The following is an 18,792-nucleotide window of genomic DNA, read 5'->3' as shown; positions in this document are numbered from 1 at the left end:
CTGAATGTAAAAGAAGGGCTTTCATCCCAAAGCAAACTTGGAGACAAGCACGTTCATATCAGGACATTGGCCATTTTTCTATATGCTTTTTACTATTATTCCCATGACTGTGTTTTAATAACTAACTAGCATAGTAGCTCCTCTTGGTAAAACTTTTTACTTTGATGGTACATGGCATTATAGTGAGAGCATCAATGTAGAAGCAGCACGTTTCCACTGATTGTGTGGTCTAACTGACCTTCCCACTACAAAACCACTCTCTTACAGAGACTTTTTCTTCCCAGCATGCCTTTCTGGGCTGTGGGGATTGGTCCTTTCTGTTTGGCAGAGATGCAGCCTTGCTCAGATTGTTGCATTTCCCTTTGCTGCCAACTCATGAGTATATTTAGCCTGTGTTAGTCATTTCTTTATTTCTATTTCTGTTTCTGAGGTGATGGCCCTTTATCACAAGTACCCACCATCTCAGAACTCCCCAGTACATAGCAATAAAATAATAACACTTGCAGGAACTAGCATAGCAACTTCCATTTGTAAATCCTGTAGCACTTTACAAGAGGGAGTAAAAACTATGCCCATTTTACAGAGCACAAACCAGAGAAGATCTGTGAGCTGCCTGGAGTCACACAGCCAGCCAGTAGCAGAGCCAGGAAGGGAACCAGAGTCTCAGCTTTGTCTCTTCTGCCTTTGCTTCTTGGCCAGTAAGTGAGCACAGTCCTTCAGAGCTGGCAGCACTACAGCGCCCAGGGCAGAATCACATCTTCCAACAGCCAGCCCTGCACTTTACACCCCTGAACATCTTTATCCTTCTGTTTTCTGCAATGATCTATTTATTCTGTATTTAAGCAGGCACTGCCTCCTGCTATAGTAATTATTGTGTTGTCACAAATTCAGCTTGGTGATGACACTGTGCTTCAGGTAAAAGAAGAAAATCTGACCCTCAGCAGCCAGTTTTTTTTTATTTTATTGAGTTGGTCTAATAAAAGATATCCTCCTTACCCAAAGAACCTTGTCTGCCTATGACCCAGAGCAAGCCCTTGTTTAAACATAAGCAGTTTAAATAGGAAATGGGGGAAGAAAATATATCTGAAAGTTGACAGGATTTTGTTTTGCAGACCAACATACATGAACATTTTCCTCTGTATTAAAGCTCTCATCTCCTTCAGTATTCATCAGCAGAAGGAAGAAACAATTAGAAAACGACAATTAACATAACAGTTACCTTTTTCAAGGCATGAGTCAAATCCTGAAATCCAGCTTCATTACAAACTCTTATTGAAGCCAACAGGAATTTTGTCTGCCTAAGGTCCTCTGGATTTTGCCCCCACAGAACTTTTTACTTTTACTCAATGTGGAGTCCTAGGAAGTACACGATAGTCCTGATACCTCACTCTGTTTCCACATTACTCCATGAACATATGGATCTGAAAATTAAGCAGACCTTACACTTTCAAAACTGCACACTCATGCTGAACGCACATAGAGACGTAGGAATAGCTGTGTATTGGAACTTAAGCTATTTATTTGACTGTCCACCATGGGAGGAATTTTTCTGTTAAATATATAATTCCCCACCTTTTTCCTTAACTAGAGACCAGAGGGTGAAAGGGTTGAAGATTAAAATGTAAACAGCAAAATTTATTATAATTACAAGAGTGTTTCAAATTATTTCCTTAAACTGCAACATAATTTACCTCTAGTCAAGGTCTCTATTGGTGGTGAAAGAGGAAACTGCTTGACCTTGGAGTGACCTCTGACCCCCAGGGTCAGCACCCATGGAATGCACAGATGTCACGGTTCATAAGCAAGGACAGAAACTCTCAGGTTTCCCAGGCAGAGAGGCGCCAGATCTTGGATGGGGCCAACATGTGCACCTCCCTTTGAACCAGGCACTCATACCTGAAATAAAACTTAAAATAAGCACACTAGATCAGAGATGGTAAAAGCTCTGCATAGCTCTGGATGTAGAATTGCTCTGGAAGTGGATTTCAGTGCTGGAATATCAATAAGAGAAATTAAAAATGCTTTAACTAAAAGAAAATCCAACATGTGGTACCTTGCCAATTGCATTTAAGGAGAATTGCAAACAAGTAAATACGCATATAAAATACAATGCTTGGCTGAAGTCGCTCACGCACACAATTCTAGATGGCAACCAACAAGCATATTTTGACATTGCTAAAAAAACAAAGGCCTAATATGGAAATGTTCATAAGAATAAAAAATACAAGAAAATGGAAAGATTGATTGTCTGTGTTAGGGTAATGAAAATGGAGCCAATGGAATGAATGGTCTAATACAAATCATTGTTAGAACTTTTAAAATATCCATAAAAATGCTCCCTCCAACATATAACTTGCGTGACTTCCACTCTGCTATAGTCTCTCTTGTGGTTGGTTGGATGTTATCTCTGTTTTTGCCTCTGCAGGAAAATTACTTGTACTGTCAACAGTTGTTTACTTTTACACACACACATGCACATGCACACCCACCCACCCACATCCACACACACCTACACACACACACACACACACACACACACACACACGGAACAACTTTCAAGGTTGAGTCCAAAATCAGTATAATTTATAACTAATAATAAATAATTTAGAAAATTATTCTGGATAAATACAAATAAATAAGGGAAAATAGGGCTCAAGCAAAAACAAATTGCAAAGAAAATTTTATTTAAAGGAGAGAAAATCACACCACCAGCAATATTCAAATAAGAAGCGGAATATAGGGAAAAAACACAAGGTTAATTTTAACATTAAAATCATGCATTATAATGCATGTCACCATAAAATTGATATTAAAGGAAATTGTGATTCTAAAGGTTCCTTTCAACTATTTTCAGCCTACAGACCACAAGTTGTGCTAAGCATGATCAAAGTACTTCACAATTAGTTTGGTTTTAAATCACTATAATTGTCAGCATAGCTTGTAATCGGAGAAACATTGTTTTGAAGCAACAGCAAACTTGCCCTGGTTGTAATCTTAGGGGAAATTAAAGAAAAATGCTGAACTCTGGTTGGTTAATAATAGTGTAGAGTAAGCACTAGGGATATAAGGCTTGTGTTAAGCATGTCAGCCATCAGGGAGGATATTACAAATTCATGAGACAGAGGCAACCCAGCCCCTTCCACTTTTTAAAAGTATATCCCACAGATATCCCATTTCCTTTTCTGATCACCTTTGACTTCTCTGTGCCTCAGTTTCCTCTGCTGTAAAATAGGGATAATATTGGGAGGTATTGATAAAGGTTAACCCACCCATGTTTTAAAAGCTATGAAACATAAATGCTAATGTACTTCTGTACTATGGAGATAGAAATGGGAAAAGAACCTGGACAGAACAGAAAAGAAAATTTGAAGGGAATATTTGTATAAAATACACTGTAGACTTGCACAGTATATTTATTAGCTTGTTAGTGGATTGCTCTTTGAATAACACTGGCAGTATTACTTGGAGGCTGTGATAGCTGTGAGTAATGTGGCCCTGCAAAAGTTTTGGCTGGACCAGAGACTTCACCAAGGAAGTAATTAATACTGTTGTACTTAATAATAAAGTCCTTCCTGCAGTGAAACAGAATTTCCCATCACTACAGGAACTAAAACTGGCTTCTGAAGGAACCATGATTTCTAAGCACACAAAAGATAAAGGTAATCTGTGTCTGGGTACTGCTATTGGGGAAACTGCAGGAAACTCCCTCAAGTGAAGCAAGCCATGTCTCTTCACCTGCATTAATTGAAATCTTACTTGACAATCCAAATGAATAAGGACAATAATACTTTGTACTCGTAAATTATCTTTCATCTGAAGATCTCCAAGCGTATTAGGAACTGCTCCAGGAAATGGAGCTATTATGGATAGATGGGCTACATTTTTTGACAGGAGATTTTCAAAAGCTCCCCACCACTCTTGATCAAAATCAGGTTTCCGCAAGACTTTACAAATAGGTTGGTGGAAAGGACAAGTGGTATTTTGACAACTTGAGTCTTCAGCCTTGAGTATTCTAGAGGGATGCAGGAGATTAGCCAACAATTTAGATCAGACAGGAAACAGTTAAATGGCTTGGGAATTAAATTTGCCACCCTGCATCTAGCACTGCTCGTTCTTCCCTTGGACTCAGAACAGAAATCAACTCAAACATTTCTGAACAAGTGATGCCTATGCTTCAAAGACGAGGAATGTTAGGAACACCAAAGGAGAGAATATACTAGAAAGTGGTTAAAATTAACCACTCTGGTTTCGACAAAACCTCTTCCTTTACATTTTACAGAGAAAACTCCAGACTAAAGGAGGTTCAAGCCCAGTTTCAGTTTTTATGGGCCACTAAAAATATTTTGTTTTCTTTTTGAGTAACAAGGTTTTGGTTTTGTCTGGTCCCCCATAAGGACTACAAAATGAGATGGCTGGATGGTGGGGAGGAGGCAAGTAACACGGCTGTATTAACAGAGGAAAAAATACAGTGTGAGAAATTCAAGTCCTAAGGAGCAACACAGATCTTAGATGTTCATTCTGGGAAGGAAAAGCCATCTACCAAAGCCCCGCTGAACCGATCTGAATTCATGGAATGTTGAACGGGAAGAACCCCTGAGTCTGCCGGGAGGAGGGATCTGTAACAAAGGCGAGGGGAGAACCTGCAAGAATGTGTCTTTGTAATGTGTTCAAGTGGATGAAAATAACTGGAATCTCCCTTTGCAGTGGAAAGGGGTACTCAAGAATTAAGCGGTTTTTATTAAAGTTTGCAATGAGAGCAAGTAAAAAACAAAGAGTTTCAGCAAAGACGTTTACAGTTGAAAATGCCGATTTGGCAAAAGAGGTACGCTTTAGACAATATGTAGACAATTGTTAGCAAAAATAATATATTTAGGGAAAGGTCCCCATTTTCAATAGAAAAGAATCATTACAGCTTGACCAACTCTATTACTAATAGTGTTTGTACTTGTAGAGTGCCTTTGATGTAAGGATATGAAAAAAGTTTACACACACACATCTCTGTAAAAGAAACCGTTATAAGAGCTTTGCTTGAAATCTTGACCCTATTGAAATCAATGTGATTTTCACTATTGACATCAACAGAGCCAGGAATTCATCCTTGTGTGTAAAAGTGTAAAACCCAGGATTGAGCCTCAGGAGTAAATGCTGCTACAGACTTCTTAAGTGACAGTGGGCAAATCGCTTAACCTCTGTGAGCCTCAGTCCCCCATCAGAAAGGTGCTATGAGGATAAATTAGCTAATGTATGACAGGTGCCTAGATATTGCAGTGATTTGTGCCATGGAAAAGCCTCTAAAACCATTTTTACAGAGGAGACACAAGAGACTTCAGGCTCAGTTATGCATGCATGTTTGTGTACACGTGCAATCTAGACACGGTTCTTTAAATTTGGCCCAGACACCTTGCTCCACCTTGTGCAACATAACCCATGAGTCCAGTGGGATGGGATTAATAGAGTAACAAGGCAGGGAGAAGAGGCTGTAGGAAAAATACCAATGGGGAGAAAGATTCCATTATTTTTTCCCTTTTTTTTGTTATGTTTCCCTTTTTATTAATATTTGAGGGAGATAGAAATATAGGGGGAAAGAGAGAGAGAGAGGTTCTTTGAAGTATGCCTGGAGGTGACAGATGCAGGATTCTTTCCTTCCTTGTTTCATTTCTGAGGAGCAATAGTTTGGTCCAAATGAGGGTTCAAAAGCAGTGAGCATCTGTGCTGGTTGTTGGTCCTACCTTCATTCATTCCCATGGAATCATTTTGTGCATCCAGGGGTGTGTTTACACGAGATGCCTTAAGCGCAGTGGCCTGTTCTACTGTGCATTAGTGTGTCAGGGCAAAAACTGTGTTAATGCATTAATGTGCAGTAAAACTAGTCTACAGTGCATTGTGTCACAAAATAATGTTTGCCTTTGCTACTGTGCATTAGCCGTTAATTAGTACCTTATATTAGAGGTAATAAACTTACTGTGCAGTAGCAAAGGTGCATTAATGAATATGTAGACATGTTATAGATGGGAAAGCCAGCTACCCCAAACCTTACTCCTGTTTGGTTTCCTTTGTTTTGTCCTAAGTTTTGCTTGCTCTTGGAAGAACCTAGAAAGGAAGCAGGGAAAAAGAATTGTGGGTCAGGAACGGAGAAATAAGATATAATAAGATTTATTTTGGTTTATTGGCTTAAAATGATTTTAGGTGCATACGTCATGATTTTGTTTTCTTGAGGCTATATGGTAGGGGGAACTCCATTGTAGAGTTACTACAATTTTCCATCAGTGTAGGTCAGAAGAGAATTGTATATACAAATAATGATATTGGTCTCCAGTGGTGCATATCCTCTCATGTGACCAAAGGGACTCAGCAATGGGAGACTTGGGAAAAGGAACTGCTTTATAATTCTAATGCATATTAACTAACATAATGGCTGAATTTTGACCAGGTACTTGTGTTTAAAGTCATGTCAGTTGTCTGTGATTAAGCCTAGGGCTACTCTGGAGATAACCACAACCAGTTGACAAGTTTCTAAACACAATGCTCTGTGTCCTGTCTGAATGCTTAACTTCATGTTAGTTACCATGTGTTAAAACAGGATGCATTTTCCCTGGAGTAGGAAATCTATGGACTCTGGACAGGCAGTGGACTGCTGCATTCATAGGTCAGAGGCAAAAATGCTCAGAATATACTGTCATGAACTATGACTCTCACATGCTGGTGATTGCTCCCAGTGGCTTTCAGCAGTCTGTGTCAGAACTGAGGGGGGCTGGTAGTGCTTTAGTGAAGTTCAACCCTTCTCTGGATTCTGCTGTGGCCATCTCAGCCAACAATGACTTTTGTCATCAACTCAGAAAGGTACTTCAAAAGACATTATACCAATTTTGAATGCACTTGATTGAACCAAATCACAGGTACTTTTAAACCCCTTCCCAGTGGATGGCATCTCCTGGACTCACCCAGATTTTCCATTCCTCATACCTTAAAATCATTCTTTGGATGCTGTCACTTGGAATGAGCAGAGAACCTGGATGGAGAAAGGAGAGGTTAAGGAGGATGATCCAGGCATCATGGCTCTAGTCTGGAATTTAGTTAGTTCCCTACTCGGACAAGGACCTTCCTTGTGACCTTGGGTAACTCACTTAGCATCACTGTGCCTCAGTTCCCCACTTGTAGAGTAGAGATAATAGTACTGTGTCCCAGGGGGATGCTAAAGATTGTGTATGTCTCAGACACTGCCATGACAGATAAATGGATACTGCAATTTACAATAACTTAGTTTGCTGGAGGGCCTCAGACAGGGTGAAATTCATCTTTATATAGGTTTCAGTTCTAAATTAAAATAAAAATGAGTGACTGTGTATGGATTTAGTCTGGGGGAGGTATAGTTAGAACTGGGGCCTTGGAGTGATGTTTTGAGCCTAAAAGAGAGATGTCTCTTTGGGCAAGATGGTAATTGTCTTGTAGTTACCCATGCAGGTATTTAAACCAATGTTTTGTCCATAATCATGCTGTTCATTAGCAATTCCCATCACATTTGAATCAATCTATGGTACATCTGTGATTGGCTACAAGTGAGGAGGAAAAGGGACAAATATAAAAGGAGAGATATGTGATAGGGTCTCAATTTAAGGCTCACCATAGACTGCATATGACATTCTTGTAACTAAACTGACAGTCTCCAGGTTTATAATAGCTAAACTCCTCAGTTTCCTTTATGTAAACATTTCACTCTAATGGAACATTATACTCAGAACTTTGCTTCTGCAGACATACACGTATATGAATTACATAAAGATAGACCAATAGATAAATAGATATCTGGATTTAATAAACACTCACATTCTAACACTAATAGGCTGCTGAAGTTTTTCAGAGAAAGAGAGAGACTAAAAAGAAGTATAAAATATTGTCAAGGGTTTACAGATTGTAGGGACAGAACTGGAAGTACTCAGTATCAAAAGACTGAGGAGAGGGAAAAAACAGGGATGGAACAGTCTGATTCTACCTTAATAATTTTTGCAGTCTTGGTACTATAGATGGTGAACAAGTTAATAGTGATCACATACCCTACTGATATCTGTTCAGAGGGGAAACCACCACCCTAATCTAAAGACAGATTTGTTTATGATCCAAGAAAGAAGATGACTTCGGGTAACATTTTCAAGAGCTTTAAACTGTTTTCAAAGCAGCACAGGCCTTCAAGAGCCCATGTCTCATGGAAAGTTAATCAGGCGGAAGTTCCTAAGGAACTTAAATTATTTTATTTGTTTCCCTTTTATCCTCAAGAATTCTTGCAAGATGAGAGAATCTTTTTTTCTGGATTTCCATTTTTTTTACACGCTTTCTACCGATAAAAATATTGGCCGCCTTAAAATCAATAAAACTTGCCAGTTCTAGGTAAGCTTGAATCATATAGCAATTGAAATGGCCTGTCAGAATGATGCCAGATCATGCAACTCTCCTCCAAGGAGATGGGGAGGAAGGGAAGGGAATTCTACATTTGTTGTGGGCGCTCACAGAAGCCATCGGAAACTTTGCATGTACTTCAGAATTTAAGACAGCCCCGAGCAAGCAGAAGAAGGTGAGCTTCTCAAAAGCTGAGAGAGGTGAATTCAAACCAGAAACCTGGAGCTAAATGCTGTGGAAATTTAGATCCCACCTTTGTTGTTCAGGTCCATGTTTCAAACTAGCACTGTTGGTTACTCAAGTAAGGCCAACCCAACTATTGCCTCGAGTTGAGCCCCTTTTCCATTTTGCTTTGCAATCTTGGATTTATTTTCCTCCGTCTTTTTGGCTTTGTGCTGTATTCTTGGTCAGCTGATCACTTGACCAAATAAACTAAGGGCAGCTTTCTGGCTTCCATACTAGTGCGGGTTAGCTGTGGCTGCGTACATTTAAATCCACACTTTCCGAGTGGCTTAAGCTCTTGATTCACTTATCCTTCTGAAGTCACTTTACCAATCCACTCCATTTTGGGAAGCAGACCACCTCTGGGATCCCTGCTGGATCGTGCGGGGACACTTACACCAAGCAGCTCATACCTCTTTATCCAGATTTTTGTTCTGGGGTGGACTAGAAAAAATGTTTTTCACCACCGCAGAGGGCTGCAGTGCAGTGAGTAAAGCAGCCAGAAGAACAGTACAAATGGTGTGCACCACACACACAGGCATAGCATACTCTCCCACCAGGGAACTTGGAAATCCTGCATGCATGAATTGCCTTGCAACGGCCATTCGGCTGTCATTCTGTCAGGCCCATTTACAAATCGCATAACAGGTTTAATTTTGAAATCGCTCCCCCCTTTTTATTTTTGCTGAAATGGATTTACAATGAAAGTATTTGAAAAGGAATAATTATCTATATGAGCAACAGCAACACAATGGCTTCAGAATGAAGCTTGGGGGCAGGGTGGGTGAAGAGAAATGAGGCCTTTAAATCTGTTGCGATTTTATATTACATATACATCTACATAATATGCAGTCATAATTGCAAGGGGCTCTTTCATATGTGCAGTCTGAATTTTGGCTTTTGTTTTTATTATGTTAAATGTTAGTATAATTCCCCAGTCTTTTGATTGCATGTATCTTATATGAAATTATATTAAAAGATAAATTGACAACCGAAATTCATAAGGTTCCATGTAGAATTCCAGCCTTATTTATATTTTAAAAGGGTAGACAAACTCATTTATTGCAAGTATGGGATAGCTTGTTTTATGTGGTAGTGGGCCTGAAGATAAAGCTTTTTCTATAGTCTCTGTCCATTTCTCTCAGTGAATTGAATCCAGTCAAAGGTCAAACTGGCCAGAGGCACTTTTATTGTCATGGTAACCATGACTTAATCAAACAATCCTGAGATTCCAGGTTTGTGGGAACAGGCAAAGATCTGAAGAGACTGGAATTAATCAATCAAAGGGGGCAGGGAAGAAAATCCTAAGATATATGACTTATCCTTCCAAATCTATTACTCTGTCCTTAAACACACAAGAATTATGCCTGGGACAAAGCCTCTTTTCAGGCTGAATACCTCTGATTTTTGTTTTCTTGTCCTTTGCATCAAATTTCCTAACATACCTCTGTCCTACAGCAATCAAATCTCAACCCAGATTTAACCAGTAAGAGAGAAAGAGGAAAACAGCTACTTAGGGAAGATGAAGACTGTTTAACATAAAGCTACTTAAAAAAAAAATCCCTTCTATTTGAAAATCTCTCCCAAGTTTTATGGAAACAGCCTGTGCAGAACTACAGGCAATAAAGGATCTGTTAAGGCTACGCTGCTTTCTGGATGGTCATTTCTTCCTTGCATTTGCACCTCATGCTGGGTCTTGCTGGGACCCCAAAGCTATAACTTTTGCCTTCATCTAGAACATTTGGTTAGTTCAGTGTAATGTCCAATCTTTTGCAAATGACGTGGGGCATGGGTGACTGGTGCCTCCTGAGTCTAGGGGGGCACCAGCGGCCAATCACCGACCGGTGGGGGGGTCCCCCAGTGGCCGATAGCTGACCCCGGAAGCACTGGCAGCAGAACCAGAAGTGCCACCAGTGCTTCTCTCGGCACTCCCACTCCCTGGCCGGCATCAATCTCAGGGGGGCACTGGCTGGTGCTTCTCTCAGTGCCCCCACTCCCCAGGTGGCGTGGGCCAATCTCGGGGTGGGGGGGCATGTGCCCCCCCCATGTCCTTCCTACACATCACCTGGCACTGGTGTTTGAAGCTAACTTTGAGATGTACAGAAACGCTGGGCTCGGTTACTCTAGAACTCAAGGCACTCTGGGGCTAAAACTGTTCTTTTTAAATGCATTTCATTCATCTATTGTTTCCTTTCAGAAGCTGTTCTGAGGTCTCCTGGATGACATATTTTGCTTGTTTAGCTAGCATTTCAGCTGGAAGGCAAGGCTGAGCTGTGGGTCCTATTCTCCCATGCTAATAGGAATGGGAATGCATTGTAGTATATTTCCTTAGAGATATGGCTGGAGGCTCTGCCCTCATAAGCTAATACAAGCTCTGACTCCTAATACATTTAATCTGTTGCCTGGATCCTCTTGTACCCAGAGGTATTGGCATGATAGCTGATAATGTAGACAGAGGGTGCAACTAAACAAGACATTTACTGCAGAACCAACTAATGAGTTCTGCAGTAAAATGTCACTGTCTACATGGGCAGTGCTATTAGGATGGTCTAAATTTATTAACTCCACCATAGGCAGTACTGCCAGACACATGTACTATCTTATGGTGGAGTTATTTACTCTGCTGCAATGCTCGTGTCGATGCTGACAGGGCTGGCTGGGACATGAGGGTGCTGCAGTGCGGGGGCTGCCTTCAGCCCCACACTGAAGCACCCTCACACCCTAGCCAGCCAGCCCATCCACAACACGTTGAGCCAGGTCAGAGTTGTCCCAGGCTGGGGCCCCATGCCAGCTGGGGCTGCTTCACCCAGGCTGAACATGTTGTGGTTCTGGCCACACATGCAAATGTGGCACCCAAGAGCAATAAACTCTAGCACAAACTGCACCAATTTATTCAGCTGCATTAATTGCACATGTAGACCTACCGGGTGAAATCCAAGAAAAAAGAAAAAAGCCATGCACAAAAGGAGAAATATAGCAGGTAGCTTTGCTACATGGTTGACTGCACTAGCTGTGTACTTAGATAAATATGTACTTGTGTGTGTATACACTGTTAGGAAAGAACCAGACAGAATCTTGGGCTGAGTTTGTTCTTGGAGGATTCACTGAACAATCACAACATACTGAACTATATAATCTGTGATATATAGTCACAGAATAAGTGAAAAGATATTTGCTTTTGCTACTTCCTCCAGAACAGAAACAGATTGGTATATCTCTAGCTCAAATGCAGAGCAGGCAAAGTGTTCTATTTATTCAGTTCTGCAGCGAGTGCCACAGAAGACTTGCCCTATTAATGCTAAATAGGGAATACAGTGAATTCCACAGTCATGTTAATTACTTGCAAGTGCCAGATTTAGCTATTTAATAGCGATTATTGTAGGAAAAGGACTAGTGGTCTTCTTCCAGTTCCTACTGCACAGACAGATGTCCATGCAACAAAGCTGACTACCACACTTGGTCCCTTACTGATACAGTGGTTCACCAAGGACTGAATGATAACAGACTTAACTCCTTTCTCTCCTGTAAAGGAGTTGAGAATCATTTGTGCTAAGGTTGGACTAAGTTTCAAGAAAATGTAATGAGAAGGAAAAAGAAGGGCAGAACTCCATGGAGGGCCAAGAGTCAGAGCAGCAGAGGAGAGATGAAGAAGCAGTGAAGCAGTCATTGAAAAGATGAAAGGAAAGCCAGGGGTTGGAGCTAGGAGAGGGAAAGAGGGACCAATGGCAAAAGCAGCAGTGTGATGATCACCAAAGATAAAAGGAGGAAGAGAGGTTCCTGTGGAGTAGAAAGCGCAGAAGCCAGACAGGAAGGAATCAGAGATCAGAGTGCAGAGCCATCAGAAGACGACAACATGGCCCAGGAGTCTGGAGACAGAAGAATGGAAGCAGATGGGGGGAAGCTGCAGTCAGGAAAAGGCTTTTTCCAGGTTGTATCATACATGTGTCTGTTTTTAGGTGCAAAGAAAAGAGTTAAATGATTAGTAATAACTTATAAGGGAGGTGGAGGTGAGGGCACAAAGGCGTAGGGATAAGAGAGAGGGAGGGGTTAAGAAGGCACAGGCTCCAAGTAGAAGGAAGAGCTCTAGGACAGAGGAGGAAGAATTAAGGGGTGGCTACAGAGGGTAGAAGCTGAGGATGGAGAGGAGATCTTGTGAGCCTTTCTTGTCTTCCCTGCAGATAGATGGAAATCTACAGGGAAATCCAGGCCTCGCTGAAGTAGGAAATTTTGACACTGGCTTCAATGGGCCACATATTCACTCATTCACTGCTCACCATTTCAGTCCATGCAGCGTTTACATCTGAACTCACCTTGAGAAGCAAATGCCAGAGCAGAACTGACAGAGACAAACCACCTCCTTCTGCAAGGATACTGAGCACCCACATTTCCTCTCTGCCTTGCTGGGAGCAGCAGGCACTCAGCACCACTGATAAATGAGCCTCAAATCCTCTTTGCTCCTAATCTGTTGATCCCTACAAGACAAGAGATGAGGAAACTGGTGATATGAGGTAACCTGGGAAGGTTAAACTGTAGGTACCAGCATCACACATGACCTGTGCTAAAACAAAATGTCAATTCTCAAGGTGAAAGTCCCTTGAAGCCTCCCACTCTTTTGCAAAATTACACCCCAAATTAGCTTTAACTCTTGAGTACCATGATTCCTGAATGCTACCTTATAAGGTTAAAGCATTTAAATTATAGGAACAGCCAGGGGCAAAAAGAGGCCCATTTCAATTTGATATGTTGAGGTTTAGTGGAACGTCAGGCTGGGGGGTCTTAGAGCTCTTTGTGCCTTCCCTTCCCCTGACATGCAGAATTTGAGATGCTCTGAGGCCAAGGCCGTGCAGTAGTTTACTATATTTTTGGAGGGGTAGTAAGCTAGTAGTCTCCACAAGAGTGAAGCGCTAGGGCATTTCCTCACAGACCATGGGCTACATGCTGCCCTACTCACTACTTTGCAGGAAAGAATAAAAATGGGAAGGAAGGGCTACAAACATGTAGGGAATAGAGCGCTACCTCTGCAAGATGATCCCCCCTTTCCTCACAGCATGCAGAATCCCCTTAACAGGAGCTCCGCAGGCCTCTTTGCAGGAAAGATTTGGATCTGCGAATCAACTGCACTTCACATAAGGAGAGACTTCACAGGGTTTCTGAATGGGAATCCATGCAAAAACATTGCTTCCTAATGTGGGGGAGGATTATGAATGCATCAAGGCAACTCTGGTAATACCTACCTCTCAGGTTTCCTTGACCTGCTTCAGTTTGGTTTTAGGCCCAGGAGACTATACCAGTTATTGGTTGATGATCTCCTTCTGGAGATGGAAGAAGATCAAGTATCCATGCTGATTCTGTTAGAGCACATGAGTTGCCTTTGATATTGTTGACCACAGGTGTTGACACAGCTGTGGGCCCTGTCTGGGACAGACAGAATTGTGCTTTGACAGCTTTGTTCTTTTCTCAGGGGGTGTTGGCTGATTGCTCATCTGCCCCAAGGGCTCCTAGAGATAACAAGGAATCCTGTTGTCACCCTCCTGCTCAGTGCAAGTCCCCTGAGGAGGGAGGAACTGGAATGGTTTGAGCTGCAATGCCAACGTTATCTCTGCCCGTGTAAATAGACAACAGTGCAGTTAACTAAACTTGGATGAGAACTACTGGGCTGACCCTCAATCAAGAAAACACCGTAAGCAAGAAGTGACCAGAAGAACATGATGATGATACTAGCTCAGAGGATGTGTCCACCTCCTGTTATTCAAGTCTGGAATCTTTGGATCTAATTGAACCTTCAGCTACGTCTGCATTTTCCCATGGAAACGCTGGCCAAAAGTAATATTTTCCCCTTTGATGTTGTTTGGTGAACCTTTCTTTATGGATATGGAGACTTTACCGTAGTTGTCCATGCCTTTGTCATAATGTCACCTCTAGATAGGATCACTGCAAGTGTTTAGCCTGAAGCTATTCTGGAAGCCCATTTAGACCTCTACTAAGCTTTGATCCAAGACAATATTCTCACTCAGGAGAACATTTAATAACATGGCTTTAAATTAAGTATATACTTTAGCATTGTTTTGATTAGGGATCAATGTCTGTATAGATAGATCCTGTCCATTTTGAGAGAACAATCTTTTTCCACTCCAGGACAGAGATTATCTGGAAGGTTTAATCTGACTCTTCCTTGATTTGAATGTGTAAAGTTTGGGGATGCTTCCTGGGAGAGGGTCCTTGACTCTGAAATTCTCTTCCTTCCTTGGTCTGATGGTTTTCAGGAAATATTGCAAGGCCTCTGTGTTTAGCTAGTCTTTCTCTAAGGGGATGATTTTTATGGAAAGGAGGGCTGAGGGCTTTCTATATGCTAGAGGACTGATCTTCTTAACAGATAACTGGTGCTTGGTAGTGAGCACTGTGCATCATACTTGTACCTAGAGGCCTGCCATTTGTCCTTCTTGATTAGTTGAAAGGTAAGATCTTTGGGGCAGGGACCATCTCTCACAATGTGCTTATAGTGCCTAGCACAATGAAGCCCTGATCTGGGTTGGGGTCTCTAGGTACTGCTGTCCTACAAATAATAATAATTGGACTGATGGATCATGCCTGGTTAACTTCAAAGGAAGAGGAGCCCCCTTGGGCTTTACCCTGCACCTTAATTTGAGGAGTACCTTTCAGTTTACTCTAGACTAAGCCTTTCTGCAGACTGCTGCCTTTTATTTTGCTATCTGGAATGATAGCAATAATATTAATAGCAGAAATCTTACTGTGCGGGGAACCAAATCAGGCCACAAAGAGGGTCTTTTTGAGCTCTCTGGCTGACTTACTATCTCTTCTCCCGAGAAAACTCTCCTAGGTTTACTCCAGCAATTAATCTGCATACATTTTTTCTATGTCAGTATAAACTATCATATCTGTGAGTTGTCCCTTTGGCTCATCCCCACCTTTTGGAATGATGCTGGAACCTTCAGGCACTAGCCAAGGTCCCATCCACATCATAACAAAAAAAGGCAATGATGAAAGTCTTGGGCATGGAGGTTTAAAATCTACCCCCTGAGCCTTATTCTTTGTTGACATTGGGTGACCTTTTCTTACAGGGTTTTCCTCTTTGTAGTAAATTCCCTTTCAAGCCTTAAAATGCAGTGAAACTTGCAAGCAACTGTTCAAAGGACCAGCACAAATCAACTGCCTTGTAAAGGTGGGTCAAGCAAAATTCATATGGGAAACCTTAAACACACAATGAAGCAGTCACTTCAGAAAAGGGGTTCCTTAATATACCCATCTCTTTGTACAGTGTATTGTTTTACCAGGAAAGAGGTTCCCAAGGCTGCGAGGCTTGTATTTTCAGAGATGCTACCTTCCCCCTGACTTCAGACTAGCATGGCTAACTACTTCCCTCAGCTGTTAAGAGAGTTTGCTTCCTTGTTATAGTGATACCTCTCAGTCGCCGCAGTTCAGAGCCCCAGTAAAGTCACATGATTTAGAGCTCTGATTGGAAGACTGCCATTTTTTAAACAGGAGCATAATGAATAATAACTATCAAGTAACAAAACAGGAAAAAAGAAAAGGATTGGCAATGCTGCCTGAAGGACCTGGGTGCTCAGTTGCAAGGCTGAAAGAGAATATTTCTTAGACACTAACATTTTCAGTTTCAAAATCTGAAAATTGATAGGAAATAGGAATTAGGAATACTTTAGATTACTTTGGAAAGCTTTCCCATAGTGACCAAAAAGTAAAATTAAAACTGATATATCCAGTTACTCTGGTCCTATTTTGCAGCCCTGGGCCCATCTACATGTGCAACTAATGCACAACACTGCACCAGAGTTTATTGCTCCCAGGTGCTGTGTTTTAATGTGTGCCTGGGACTACAACTTATTGAGCTGGGTCAGAGCAGCCCCAGCTGGCAGGGGGCCCTGGGTGGGTCAGCTGGCTGGGGCACTAAGGTGCTCCAGTGTGGGGCTACCCAGTAGGCCTGTGCAAAGCAGTTAGTATTCGCTTCAGATTCAGATTCAGCTGATTCAGGGGACAGTGATTCGATTTGGTGATTTGAATCACTGTCCCAAATCTATTTGGCTGAATCTGATTCAGAGATTCAGCTGCTGCCGAATTGGGCCGAATCTCCTCTGAATCTACTCAGCACCCAAAGCTTTGCACAGCCCTACTAGCCAGCAGGCAGCTCCCATGTTGCAGCACCCTCATGTCCTAGCCAGCCCTGTCAGCATCTACATGTGCATTTCTGCAGAGTAAAAAACACTGCAGGATAGTACTTGTGTTTACAAGAACTAACCTACAGTGGAATTAATTAGTTTACTCCATCCTAATAGCACTACACATAGATGCTGAGATGGTTACTAGGGCTGTGCAAAATTTCACCAGCTGTTTCAATTCGACACTGTTTCGACTCATTTTGAGCTCGAAACAGCAAAATAGAATTGAAACAAAAGGCTTTGAAACAGCCCCAGAACAAAAGGAGGCTAGTTGAAACATTTCAAAATGTTTTGAGTTTCAAAGCCAGCATCAAGGTGGTGGGAGACAGGGGAGAACCAGGGCTGGGCTCCCAGCAGCAGCCAGGAGCACAGCCCTGGCTCTCCCTATCTCCTACCACTGGGCTGCGGGAAGCTGATCACAGTTGATCACAGCACAGCTGATCACTGAGCCCAGGCTCAGTTCCCCTCCCAAGCACTGCAGTTGGGCTGAGGGAAGGAACTGAGCCCGATTGCTCAGTTCCCCTCCCCAGCCCTATGATCCAGCTGGGGTGGGAACTCAGCATTCCCTTCCCCAGCATGATGGTCGAGCAAAACAGCGTCAAAACAGCCTCACTGTTTCGACAGAGCAAAATGGAACAGCTGTTTCAACTCAAAATGAAATTTAAAATAAAATGCTGTTCTGTTCAAACCTCGAAACTGAAGTCAAAACAGAACAGTGCCGTTTTGCACAGCCCTAATGTTTACCGTGGAATGAATTAGGCAACTCTTCAGTAAACCTCTGGTGAAGACACGCCCCCCCCAGATAATAAATTATTCCATAATTAATGCTATTGAATCAAGGAGACAGCTCCTCTAGAAAGTATTTGCTGTTTATAAGTACTGGTAAAGACTTGATAATATAGAATTAAGGTCTCTGATTTTATATTGAGGATAGGTTCAATTCTGAATACTATGCCCTGTGGACTGTCGCCTTTAATTCACTCTACTAATTAAGAAGTAGAGATAAGATCAAGACACAAAATACAGATCTGGACCAGATTTCAAATACCTCGAAGCTCAAGCATGTCCACATTTGGGGTTTTGGTGTGCTACCATCTCACTTAAACACTTTAGCAATCAGTTGTTTTATTTGTGTGAAAAACTGTGCCATCCTACTAATGTCCAGTGTGAATATTCTTCATTGGTTTCGGTGGGAACAGGATCAGGCCTCTGCTCACTAATTTCTTCAGACAGCTAATAATATGTAAAACCAACCCAGATTATTGGAGAATTGTGAACAGCTTCTTCTCTAGAACCACTTGATAAGGAATGTCTCAACCTATAAGTGCACAGAGGAGTCAAGATGCCAAGAAGACTGGGAATGTTTTCTTTGGCAGTGCTTGTAACCAGAAGATGGGACTGCAGAATCTTTGGCACCGTTACTTGAACTTTTTCCTGAAGAATCACATGGAGAAATTCTAGGAATCTCTTTAGCTGATGGAAAGAGGAATGGTGCAGCATCAGGATCCCAAACTTTTGAATGCACAGGCTGCATTAGAAAGAATCAAATTTATTTCTGCAAGAGAAAATACCTGATGACTGAATGAAAGACAAAGTGTTCCCTGCAAAAAGCCCCGTTCTGAATTTTCTCAGAGAATCTAAGAAATTCTACCTGCCTGCATTAGGATTACAAACCAACCACCATGGGCAGAAAAAGAGAATTGAACTGAGTTTAATTCTGATCTCATTTATGTCAGTCTGTAAACCTGGAGGAACTCCACTTAAGCCAATGAAATGGCACTGGTTTTGATGTAAATGTGTGGAGTAGATGAGCTTGGAATCAGACTCCTGGCATTAGGAAACATCCAGGCAGGAAGCCGCATCAAGCTGCTTTTGAGGAAATCACACTTTTCAGATAAATATTGGTCAGCTGCAAACATTTTTCTCTCCAGGATGTGTGTGCTTTCCCAATGTTTAGAATAAAAATGTAGTGCTAGGAACCAGGGAA

At 41.8% G+C, this 18,792-nt stretch overlaps 1 long non-coding RNA gene across 1 annotated transcript; it reads left to right on the top strand.

The window, feature by feature from the left end:
• Nucleotides 1–6,526: 6,526 nt before the first annotated feature.
• Nucleotides 6,527–11,020, top strand: LOC109313032. The gene is made up of 2 exons (XR_002101954.1): nucleotides 6,527–6,840; nucleotides 10,811–11,020. It is a non-coding gene; the product is annotated as an uncharacterized LOC109313032 (long non-coding RNA).
• Nucleotides 11,021–18,792: the final 7,772 nt, after the last annotated feature.

The sequence above is a fragment of the Crocodylus porosus genome, unplaced genomic scaffold (genome assembly GCF_001723895.1).
Source record: "Crocodylus porosus isolate Cpor-Errol unplaced genomic scaffold, CroPor_comp1, whole genome shotgun sequence".
In the NCBI taxonomy this organism is placed as follows: domain Eukaryota; kingdom Metazoa; phylum Chordata; order Crocodylia; family Crocodylidae; genus Crocodylus; species Crocodylus porosus.
This window is presented reverse-complemented; position numbering and strand designations above follow the sequence as displayed.